Source organism: Buteo buteo, chromosome 17, assembly GCF_964188355.1.
Source record: "Buteo buteo chromosome 17, bButBut1.hap1.1, whole genome shotgun sequence".
Classification (NCBI taxonomy): Eukaryota; Metazoa; Chordata; class Aves; order Accipitriformes; family Accipitridae; genus Buteo; species Buteo buteo.
Window position 1 is genome coordinate 3,763,781 of NC_134187.1, and position 12,361 is coordinate 3,776,141.

Here is a 12,361-nt window from a genome sequence, read left to right on the forward strand (position 1 = left end):
TCTTGGTTGGAAGCATGATCTTGTGCCCAGAGCAACAAAGAGGCACAGGGTCCTGCTTGTCCTCCCCGCCCTCTCCTTCGCCTCCTGGAGAACTTTAGGAAAGTCTCCTGCTTTGATATCCCCTCCTGTAAAACATGAATGAAATCTGCTTCCTCTGAGATTGGCTAGTGAAAAGGGATGTACAGCATCATAAAATGATGATGATTAGAATGACGTGCCTCTTCCCATTTGAAACAGATACAGATCTGGCCCAATAATTCCACAAAAAAATCTTGGTCTGAATATCTTCAATATACTAATCTGATTTAAAAAGAAACAGAAACCTGGAGTTAAAAAGCAGGTGGGTTTTATCACCTCTTTTATTATTTAATTTGGCTGGAATGTCTTTCTTTTAAGATGAATGAACCTTCTGCTGACAGCAACTCCCTTACCTTTTGCTTTCAAACCAAAATTGACGGGAATTTAGGGGATTTTCTGTTTAAAAAAAACCCACCTTCCTCATAGTAGAAAGTATGTTCAGCTGCTGCTGTGAAAAGCTCTGGCTAAAACCACAATATCCTTCCAGGGAAGTTACACCACACAGAGTACTTGCAGCCCAGAACATTTCTGGTCTCTCCTGCTCCGACAGGTTTAGATATCCAGTCCTTCAGATGTCCACATAAATTTGGGCTGTGGTAAGGACAACTTTAGGGTGCCTGGGACCCGGCCAGCATCCCTGCACCTACCTGCCACAATGCACTAATCAGGGCTTGAGCCTCTGTAAAGTTCTGGTCAATCAAATGGTGTGCACCTTGGGCAATGCCACCCAAGTGTGGTTTGCCACCCAAGCTCCAGGAAACTCTAAGGAAACTTGAAGACACACAAAACTTGGTACGAGAAACCTTGCCGGTGTATATGTCTTCCCAAGACTGAGCACTTGCTCGCGCACTGACAGAAGACAAGTATATAACAGCACTACCCGGTGATACCTCCCAAACGACGGGCTCGGCCCCATCAGTCTTCACTCGCTCAAGTCTTCCCATGCGAATCCATGGGGCTGCTCGCTTGGGTAAGACAAGCTAGCTGTAAATTCAGCTCAAAGCCAAGCCCCACTGAGGTTTGGGTAGTATGGCCTTCACAGATACGTAGCACAGAGAGGTTGGCTCATGTTATTGCTGTCCAGCTCCCCAAGAAGTAACATCGCAGTAAAACATCATGGCTTACTTGGTTTAGGTGAAGATGTAAACAAATGATCACCAGCATTACCTCCGCAGCAGCTAAGCAGGGCTAAACCTGTGGATGCCCAGTATTTGCTAGTAAAATTTTTTTTTAAGCAGGAAACATGTGGCTTTACCTCTGGACAAATATCCTCCTGAGCATCAGCGTGAGAGCTGAAAGCCCTCCATCTAGCAGATCATAAGCTGGTAAAGTCTGAAACTTTCCTGAGCAACCTTAGATTTTCCCATAAAAAATGATACGGTCACTTCTTTGCATTTCTTCTAGCTCATCACATGGGCCTGTCCAACCAGCCATCGCCAATGCCTTTATCTCCCTCCTCTCACCTTGGGGGATGCCACTGCTTGGCCCAGCACTGAAGGACCTCAGTTGACCCAGGAGACCAGTAAAGCAGAGCAGCAACCTTACCACCCAAAGAGAAAATACAGCAGGCAGCTATAGATTTTCTTTAGACGAGGCACATTGGGGACAGTTGGAGCCTGGACTTTGCTTCTTCACATTGCGTGGATTAAGAAAGGTTTTTTTCTTGCCGCAGCAATAGCCCGTGCTCAACAGAAATAACCTCTGCATCTTTAAGTGCATAATTTGTGGGCTCTGCCAAGCGGACAGGAAATTAATGAAGTTTAAATGAAGAGCTGCTCCCTTTTCTAGCCGTCTGATTATTTCTTTTGATTTAGTATAATCCTGGCAGAGTGCTCCTGATCTAATCGCAGGAGCTTGCACTTCGTGATCCAATTACTGCCAAGTTTCTGGACATTCGTTTTGCTTTGATGGGAACATTTAAATGTGTGAACTTCGCAGGGGCTGGCTGACAGCTCTCAGCTCTGGGATCTCATTTTAATTATAGGCCCAGTGGAAATAGGTGCAAATTGGTTGTCTCAAAGCATAACATTGTGAGAGCAGATTTATTTTCACGTGAAAGCTAGAATCCTTTTGTTTGGGGGAAATAAAATGAAATAGCGTGATTTTTCACAGACTAGAGTATCTACTTCGCCTTTAGCCAGTCTTGCAGCCTGTCCATAGCTTAGCCACGCAAACAGCTCCTGGCTCAGCAGTGCTTCTAGCCAGAGCCTGCGAATCCTGATACCTACTCTTACCTACAGGTCTCCACCACTCTGCCAAACCTGGCTTGAACTAATCAGCAAATTTCAATGTTATCTGGACAAACGTGCAGCCAGCACGCTCACATAGTTTCGGTTTCCAAAAGGAAGCTACAGACACAGAGCTAACACGGAGCCCGTTTTCCGACAGCCTTCCCCAGCCCGAACTTGCACAAAGTTGGGCTGAGAACCGATGATTTCAGTGCACGCGGCGAGAGTCCAAGCCATCTGCTTTGCACACTGATTTTCCAGCGCTGCTGCCCGAACGCCGTCACGTCGTACCCTCGGTCTTTCATGACCTGAGTTTGCTGCAGTTGCCAATCCCCTCCCAAGACCACCGGGCAGAGAAAGCGGCTCCGGGGGTCTGCCTCGCGAGATAGCATCACCCCGCCGGCTCCCAAAGCCTTCCTCGCCATGCCGCTGCCCAGTGTTTGCTCATGTCCTCGCATTGTCCCCAACCCCGATAACTCCTCTGGTCACCCTTATCGTCTTAGCGCCGCAGCGGCACTGCCGAGCCATCAGCCCTCCACGTTTTGCAGGGAGGGCACCAAGCTCTAGCAGCTGATAGACCTATCTATAAGCCCATTCAGGATTGTTTTGATCAATGGCTTAATCTCTGTTTGGATGGTCAAATCCCTCCCTCCCTTGTCTGCAAGCTGGGTGTTGGGGTGAATGTCCCCTCGGCTCGTGCCATCTCAGAGCCCGGCTACGTAGAGAGCTCGTCGCAGTCAAAGATTCACCGTTTGCACCCCATGGGGCTTTATGACCCTTATTTTAGCAGATGGGCAACTGAGGTCCCAAAAGGTGCAGTGGCCTCTCCAAAGTCTCAGGACAATTGAGAACTGAGCTAGGGTTTCCCAAGACTTCAGGGCATCCTTCTCCTCCGACAGTGCTGTAAAGGACCTGCCAAGTCAGGGTGTTATTGTGCCGACAGCCAAACACAGGAGCCTCAGCCAGAGACACTTTTCCAGCTAAAGTCCTGATATCTTTTGAAGACGTGACCATTTGCTTAGCTTTATTTACCAAGCAACACACTTCCAGTCAATGGAGCGGAGATAAGCACATGCAGAGATCTTGATGAGATCAGGATTCATCTGATAGGAGAAGAATAGGGTGGGGAAGAAAAAAGAAAAAAGTAAAAGTAAAAGCTCATTGATGATCCAGGCTCCAAGACAGGCCAAATCTCAAGGGCAGAATTCTCCCCCAGATACTTTTCTTTTTTTTTTTTTTTTTCTTTTTCAAAAATGGCAATGTAAGGCACTTGGGCTCCAGCATTGAACCAGCAGCAGACAGAAAAAAATGAGAGCAGGGGAAAGAGAAACCAGGAAAAATGGGTAAAAATAGGGAAAAACTATATATATTTTCACCTCCTCCTTTTTTTTTTCCAAAACATAAAATTGGCCAAGAATTCTGAAAAAAATAAATCCATCACCGACAGAAGAGGTCCGCGTCCTCTGCCTTGTGTTTAACATTGGTGTCCAACTTTATACAAGGGGAGGAAACAAAGCCCGTTTCACAGAAGGAGGACCTGGCCTGGGGGCCCAGCTGTACCCGCCTGACTCCAGTGGTGTCTAAATTATTGTCAGTAATGGATAGAAAGGGATGGTTCCTCCACCTGAGAAGCACCCACCACCCTGGAATGACTGCAAAGAGACATTAAGCCTACATGATTTGCCCAAAAACTCCTTGGCAGCTTGCGGCAGAGCTAAGAAAATTGGTGGCAGCATCCTCAGAAATATCAAGTAAATTATAACAGTGCCAGGGTTGCGTTTTGGCCAGGTGGCCACATCCATCCTATTAAATTCCAGCTCCCAACTCAGTGACGCAGCCAAGCCGCCTCGTGGGACGAGTCTTGCCATGTTCCCACAAAGAATTTGGGATATGTCTGTTTGGTTGTCCCTATGGCTGATGTCCTGCACCCTTGCTCCAGTGTGGCTAAACCTACTAGGAGACATCCTGCCTCCAAATCTGGCAGGAGACCCTTAGAAGAAAGACCATCCTCCCAGTTAATAGCAGAACAAAATGGATTCACGGCTGTTCGCTGCCACCGCCTCCTGACCTCTGCGTTTGATGGGACTCCACCAGCTTCAATCTAAGGGGAGAAAGGGAAGGGACTAACCCTGGAAGATAAGGGGCCGGACTCTGGTCTTGCTTTCACCAGCGGCACCTCAGCCACGGTCCCTGCCTGCAGTAGATGTGGTATTGTACGACTTGATTTGATCCTGTTCAGCTGAGGATGAAAGTGGGACATCCATTCTGCAATTCACAGGAGGTACCTGGACAGCAGAGGAAAGGAGCGGATGGGAGAGATCTCTATGATTACAGACGACCCCTGAATTTTGCCCGCAGACTTGAGTGTCTGAAGAAAGTAGATATGGTGGGAGCAATTCTCCAGGCATCTCCCCCGCAGCCACAGTGCCCAGGCTCCATCAGATGTGAACAGCTCTGCGTGACACATTAACTCAGATCACCTCAGATCTGGGGCTGAAATCCCAAGGCAGCAGAAAAGACAGGGTCAGCTAAGGCTCGAAGATGCTCATCGCGCAACCGATCACTGGAAAATGAAAGATTTTAGGGTGCCCTCAAAAACCCCTGTGATTTATTCCAAATGGGAAACGATGTGCAGAACAAAGAGCAAAACCTCTGTTCCTAAATGCGTCTCACCTAAAATCTTGAGGTCAGGGCTGATGTCACTCAGCTACGATTCTGAGATTTGCTCAAAGAACAGGTGAGTACAAGAAACATCTGCAAGGGGGGATGATAGAAAATGAAAAACGAGGAAAAAAATAGTTAAACAACAAAGGCCCTGTTGGGTTTTTTTTTTGTTTGTGTGTTCGGTTTTTGCCTGCAACAACATAAAATGTAACATCTTTTGCCCATCCTGTGTTTTTCCCACTGCAAGCTGTTAACAGCCAAGGCTTTTTAGACTTGCAGGCATGCAGTAAGAAGGCAGAATTGTGAAAATGTTCTTTATTCTTTATAGGAACCCCCACAAAAGGATGAGTCTGGAAAGAAGCAATACATTTTTGCTGCAAGCTAAGGAAAGTATTTCAAAATCTGTTCAGCTATAATTAGTAAAGCCCATCTGAATTCATGCTCCCATTTTATTGTCCTTTCAGAAACAAAACCTCAACCCTAAACATAGCTGAGAATAATGAGAAATGTTTACACTTCTTGCTTACAGCACTTCAAGCCTAGCTTTTCTTTTTATTGTGTTTAAACAGCAATTAATCCAGAATTGTCTTCAAACCTTCTTAAAACAAGCAAACCAACCAAAACCAAACCAAAACCCCCAAAGTGAAAGTGAAATTAAATTAAATTAAAAAAAAACCCAACCCAAAACTATTACACTTCAGAGTTTTGTTCAGCCAGAAACAAAAAAATATTGAACCTTCTAGTTCACTGATTTTGTTTTTCTGCCTTTTCTAGATGAAACACAAATAACATTTTTCTTGATTTTGGGAGGATTTTCCACTGAACCAAAAAATGCATTTCCTAATCAGTTCTACTGCTCACATGAGCTTTTTTCTGGAGTGAACATTAGACGTACAGCTCTACCCCAGTCTGTATGGAAAGGTGCTAAAAATTGTCCTTTTTGCATGTCAGAAGACAACAGTAAATCAAAAGTATGTATTTTGCAGAGGAGCCTTCCGTGTGTGCCTGCAGCCATTCCTCCGTGGTGGTTTATATATCTTTGGGTGTTAACAACTGGAATATGCTCCGATGCCTCCGATGTCCCACTGGCATTACGGTGAGACTTCACAGCTGTTCTGCCAAAAATACCTAATCCTGTGTTAAGGCACAGGACTAAGTGCTCTGGGAGAGACGGGTCCTGTCCTGGATCTGCTGTCCCCGACGAGCCTTTCCATCATCCTTTCCCTTGTCTTCCCAAGCAATAAGATTGATCTACCCTGCAGTCTTGTTGTGAGGCTTAACTTGGTAATCTTTATAAAGTGCCAGGGATCCTCTGTAAAAGAGAAAAGAAAAAGAAAAGAAAAATATATGACCCAGCCTAATTCTGGTCTCATCTGGCCGAGGAGTGAGTCCCAGGGAGCTACAGCTGATCGACACAAGGAAGCCAGGACCAGCCGTCTCTCTTGGAGCTGTCACTGCAGAGCACAGGAGCCATCCTGCGTTCAGCCTCTTGGGTACCAGCAAGGGTGACACATCTTCTCCAGCCCACGTGAAGATCTGTGCTTTTGCGATGTCTTTGCTGTTACGTGCTAAATGAAAGTCTGCTTTGTCCCCCTTGCTTGAAACGCTGTTGGTACATCTTTTCACCAGCGCAATATTCCCCTTAGAGTCAACCACGAAGACGGTGGCCATCTAGATGGGAGAGCAAAGGAAGATCTTTGCCTCTGCCCAGGACCTCTGAAAGGTCAGGGCACCCTGCTCACCCTAGAAAAGGTGATGGCTCCCAGGCAAAAGCTTACTTTTTTTTCCCCCAAAGATGTCAGCTGGTGTAATAAAAGCTACACCTTCTCCCTGCAGTCCTGCTCCTCCTTTATTTTTTATTACTAGCAAGAATGTTAAGTGGAAGAAATCTCAGACTGGTTATGGGGCAAGACCCCACGAGCAGGTGCAAGATGCGGTTCACACTGTCCAGCTCAACCAGAGGTTTCACTTTCCTTAATCACAACAGATGAGGATCTCACACCACCTTCCTTAAGGCATCCATCCAGTCCCTGGTACCTCGCCAGGTTAGGACAACGTGGGGCTGAGCCCGAGCTGCTCTCTCCTGCAAGCCAAGAGCTATATAAGACCTATTCAAAGCACTGTCTGTTCAGCCAGGTAAGCTATAAACTCATACAGCTGCGTGTACAAGCACATCAGGCTTTATCTAAATCTATATCTGTATTTTTTCCACTTGGAACAATAGATAAATTGATTGATGGATTGATTGACAGACAATAGCTAGAACTACACAGACATTCATGACCAGGTTCCTCGCACCCCTAACTGGCTTTCTTTTTTCATTTCCAATAAAAAACATCCAAAACTAAAGCGATGAGTCCCCCTCTCCCCCTCCTACGCTGCCAGCCCCAGGACTCACAGCGTTCCTCCTGACTTGTATGATGCTAGTGGAGATGCATGAAAATTCAGAGGTACAACTATCTTCCAACAGATACTACTGTTTATTAATAATACCAGCAGTGTATTAATGACCTAAGAATGAGGGCAAATTAGATATAAATTTGCCAACACACCTGAGTATTCTTTCCACACTGTGCTGCACTGGGGTTTTGGCTAACGATAACAATAACATGTCGTGATAAAATGAACTTTAACATTACGGTACCTTTTATGATTTCAGCACGTTGTGTATTTTCTTGCTTTTTCCCCGTAGATGACAAAATGCCACCTTCACCCAAGATTTTTCATCCTGGACAGCGCTCCTAGGTCAGTGTGAAGCTGCATGCTGAGTCTGAAAGCCAAAGCAAGGCTGGATTTCAGCAGATTTAAGGGATCATCAGCTCTGCTGCTCTTGAGTAATGCCAATGCATCAGCAGTATTAACACCGTCGATCTTTTTCTTTACAGTACAAATCCAAAAGAGGAGAAGCAGAAGAGCGAGCAGGCTCTTCCAGATGGTAAAGGGAAGCTGGAAGCTTTATTTCTGCAGCCATAGGAATCTCATCGACATAGTCTGAATTCCTGCCGCCGCGAGCGAAGCTGGGGAAGGTTGCAGTGTTCGTTTGGCTGGGGAGCAGCAGCACAAAGGGTGCTCTGAGCGGCTTTTGGGTGGGATATTTCTGGGACGCTGGATGGACCCGTCATTAGGAAAGAAGAAAATGCCTGTGATGTCGCCTCAACTCCAGAAATTGTTGTGTAGATCACACGAAAATTAGATATAATCCAAAGGAGCCCTGGCAGCGCTTGGCGATTAATGACCAACTATTTATTAGCACCAGCTCTGCTTATCCAGGCTCTGACCCTAAATATCCCCAGCACTGAAGGAGCTGGGTCCTTCCCACGTGCAGTTGTCCTAACACCTCTCAGGATGTCCAAGCTTTCAGATCCCCGATTCCCACAGGAGTTTGGTCCTCCTCTCCTTTGCAAAGCTGAGGCTGGGGGATTTGGGGGAGGCTGCGTGAGGGTCCCAGCCCAGTGTCCCGAGCTCAGGGAATTCATCTGTGACAGATCCAGGTGAAGAGAGGAAGATTCCCAGAAAGCTGCCAGCTGCCTCCACTGTCCCTTGCTGGAGAACACTGTCAACCTCAGATCACAGACTCACCCTGTGCCAGAGGGGTTTTTTTCCTCGCCGAAAAAAGCTAGACTTTTTAATGTCTTTTTTTTCAAGTTTTCCATTTGTAAAATTGTCAATATTTTGTGTTTTCTGGCTGGCAATCTAGTCCAAGGTCAAACCAGCCTCCTGCATTAGGCTCAGTCCTGCCAGCACTTGCCTGCCCATGAAACCCTACTTGTCCTTTACTGATGTGAGAGCATTTCACGTGGATTTGGCACTTGGAGCACTGAGCATCAGTATGAAAAGCTACAGTTTGGCTTTGTGGTTTCACTTTTTTTTCTCTTTTTTTTTTTTTTCCTCTGCAGAATAGGTGGATTAATTCAAACCCATGCAACCCCCTGATGTGTCAGTGCAGACAGCAATGTTTTTTTCGGCCCAGAAGGAAATCACCGATGAAGCCTCCATCCCGACACCGCATCTGCCACCCAAGGTTGGGGGGATTTGGGTCAGGATTGGCCATTTCCCATCGCATCCAACCCCACCGCTGGCAGTTCCCACGGCCCAGCGCCCGGTGCGTGATGCTGGGAGGGGGAGCGGGGGCATCCCCTCTGCATCCAGCCCTTCCCTTCCCGGCGGCAGCGGGGCTGGCCGGGCCACTGACCCCAGCGCCGGGGAGTCTGGAGCGGAGCCGGCCGGCCGCCTCTCCCCTCCATCAGCCCACACCTCATCAATAGGGGCTGACAGCCACGGCCTCGCCGCCCCGACGGCACCGCCGACGGCACGGCACGGCTCGGCACGGGATGCAAGCGGGCAGCCCCCCAAGTCGGGGTTGCGGGGAGAGCCGAGGGTCCGAGGTGCGGGTAGCCCCATTAAACCCAGCGGTAGGGAGACCGGCGGTTTTGGGATACAGGCAGATACACGGGGCGGAGTGCAGGCAGGGCTGTGGGTCCAGGTGCAGGCAGCCCCGTTGATTTGGGGTGTAGGCAGGGCTGTGGGTCAGGACACAGGCAGATCCACGAGTCCAGGGGATCCAGGCATTCCCACGGGCACGGAGCGGGGGCAGTGGCAGCATCACTTGTCAGGGGGTATGAAGTGCCCTGGGGGTCCGGGAGACAGGCAGACCCAAGGGTCCAGGTAGCCATGGATCTGGGGGGGGCGTTGGGGCTCAACGGACAGACCCGTAATAGACATCCACAGGGTGGGATACACCGATGCTGCCACGCACGAATGTACAGTGACAGGTAAGGACATACAGTGAATAAGTATAGGCATGTAGGCAGGTAGACACGTAAGTGAGCCAGGCATAAAGACATGGGATAGATCAGTAGAGATAAATACTAGGTAAATAGGTAAATAAATAATAGGTAAATAAATAATAGGTATTTCAGCAAGGCAAATAGACATAGGAGTGACTAGAGAGTTACACGGATATGTGGATATATGGCTAGGTGGCTAGAGATAGATGGATAGCGATGCTGACGGAGGTTCTGCGCTGCCAGGGCTCCAGCCCGTGCATTTCCAGGCAGCTCAGCCTTCTGCCTCATGCAGGAGGTTTTTCCAGCCTCTCGGACAAGGGAAGGGGCTTTTCCATCACCGCTGCCGGCCATGAGGGGCTGTGCCCGGACCTGAGCCGCCGGCCGGTCCCCAGCAGCCAGGAAGGCGATTTCACAGCAGCACGGTGACGGCGTACGGCCGGTGTGCCCCACACACCCATTTTTATCGTCGTGACGTCAAAGCCCCGCAGTAACGACAAAACAAACCCACGCGCCTGGACGGCGGTGCGAGTGGGCCACGGTGGTGACGCACCCCAATTTATCCCCCCCCGTTGGGTTCCCCCGTCCCTGGAGGCGATGCTCGCCCGCTCGTCCCCGTGCTGGTGGCCCCGGGGGATCCCCTCACCCACTGGTGACGTGTACCCGCAGGTTCCCACGCGGTCATTCATCACCCCTCGCGGCAGCCCCCGGGGGAAGCCCCCTCTGGGCTGGGTTTTCACGGCTCCCCACCGATCGAGAGGGTCCCGGATCAGGAAATGCAGAGCCCTGGTATTTTAGGCTCAATTCGCTTGATTTTGGCAATGAAGCTGGACCGGAATGCAGCACGTTGATCCACGCCGTATTTTCGGTGCGTACCCTGGGATCAGCACACGCAGCGGCACGGACACGCGTGACGTCACGCAAGGTGTGATGCAGGCACGCGTGACGTCACGCAAGGTGTGATGCAGGCACGCGTGTTCACCTCCCGTGGCCACCCAATTCCGGGTGGGTTTCGGCTCCCGATTCTCCCCAAATCACCCCAGCACTGACCCTCACCGCTCAGCCTTTCTCTCCTGCTGCCTCCGAGCACGAAACGCTGCTCCGTGCACCTCTGCACCCACGGCTTTGTCCCTGAGGAAGTCGTTTGTATTTATTTCAACTGGGGGGGGGAGAAAAAAAAAAGAAAAGAAAAAAAGAAAAAGTAATAATGTAATATTTAGGGGTGGAAAGGGCAGTCAAAAAGGATTTTAAAATGCCCCTGGAGTGTCACTGAGCCATGATGCTCTTTGGACACCCTTTTCTAAAAGGGTAGTACCTGGCTTTTTATTTTGCGGGGGTGTAGGCGGGGGGGTTGGTGGCATTTTAGGACCACTGTCTTTCTGTAAACAGATGTGATGTTTGTTTATGAAAGTGTCTCCGAAGGTGTGACATGAGACTTTGATAAGTCAGCAGGGGGGGGTCTGGTAGCCAAAGCAGGGCCCCCCCCTCCAGCTCTGACGCCTTCCCACCCACACACCCCCTCCGTTCTGCGGTGGGGGGGTTGTCCTGCTGGTTTCCCCCCACCCCAGCTGTGGGGTCGGCCGCCCACACTCTCCCGTGGGTTTTCCTTGGGCCGGGATGTCCCTGTATGTGGGAGGGGGTGCAGGGGGGGTGCAGGGGGGTCCCGGAGTGAGGACCACAAGGCTAACTGGGGCAGGATCGGTCCCCGGCAGGACTCCCTAGCAGCACCCTTAGATGCTCGGGGGTCACCCCCAGATCGGGGGAAGGCAGGAGCAGGCAGGGAGGGGTTCAGTAGCATCCCCCCCCCCCCCACTCCTCCATCCCCAAAATCCCCCCAAAGGCAGGCGGTGGGGGTAGGTGCTCTCCACCACCAGGACATCTCCGGGCTCACAAGGCGCCTGCCCCCCCCCCCCAAAAAAAAAAACCAGGGGTGCAGGTGGGTCCAGTCCCCTCGGCTTGGGTGACCCCCCCTTCCACCTCCCAAATTGCATCGGCTGTTCTAATACAAGAGAGCCATGCAAAGCCCCCCCCTCCCCCCCCCGGCTGCATCTCCACACCCCCTATACCTATAGATACGTACCTATAGGTACATTCCTATAGATACATACCTATAGATAGACCTATAGGTATATACCACCCCCAGATGCCACCCAGCACTGGTATTTTGGAGCCCGGTTCCTCACACCCCCCCCCCTGCCCCGGACTGGTGTGTCCCCTCCCGCAGCCCAGACCCCCCCCTCCCCTCCCAAACCCCTTTCCGGCTGGCAGGGAATAAATGAAATAATTAAAAAAAAATAAAATACAAAACAACAACCAAAACCCCCTCCAAAGTACCCGTACACACTTGGCACAGAAGCTGCCGGCTGCACTTTGCTTTTCTAAAACCACGCTTGCTGGCTGGTTTGGGGTGTTTTTTCGCATTTTTTAACCATTTTTCTGAGTTTGTGGTTTGTTTGGGGTTTTTTTTAACGATATTTTTCGGGATTTTTTTAAAAATCCAATTTTCAGCACCGTCCCGAGGAGAAAATATTAAATAAACTTTTACCCTTCTCTCTCCCCTCAGCCCCAGTTCCTAACGTGGGGGTTTTTTGGTTGTGTTTTGTTCAC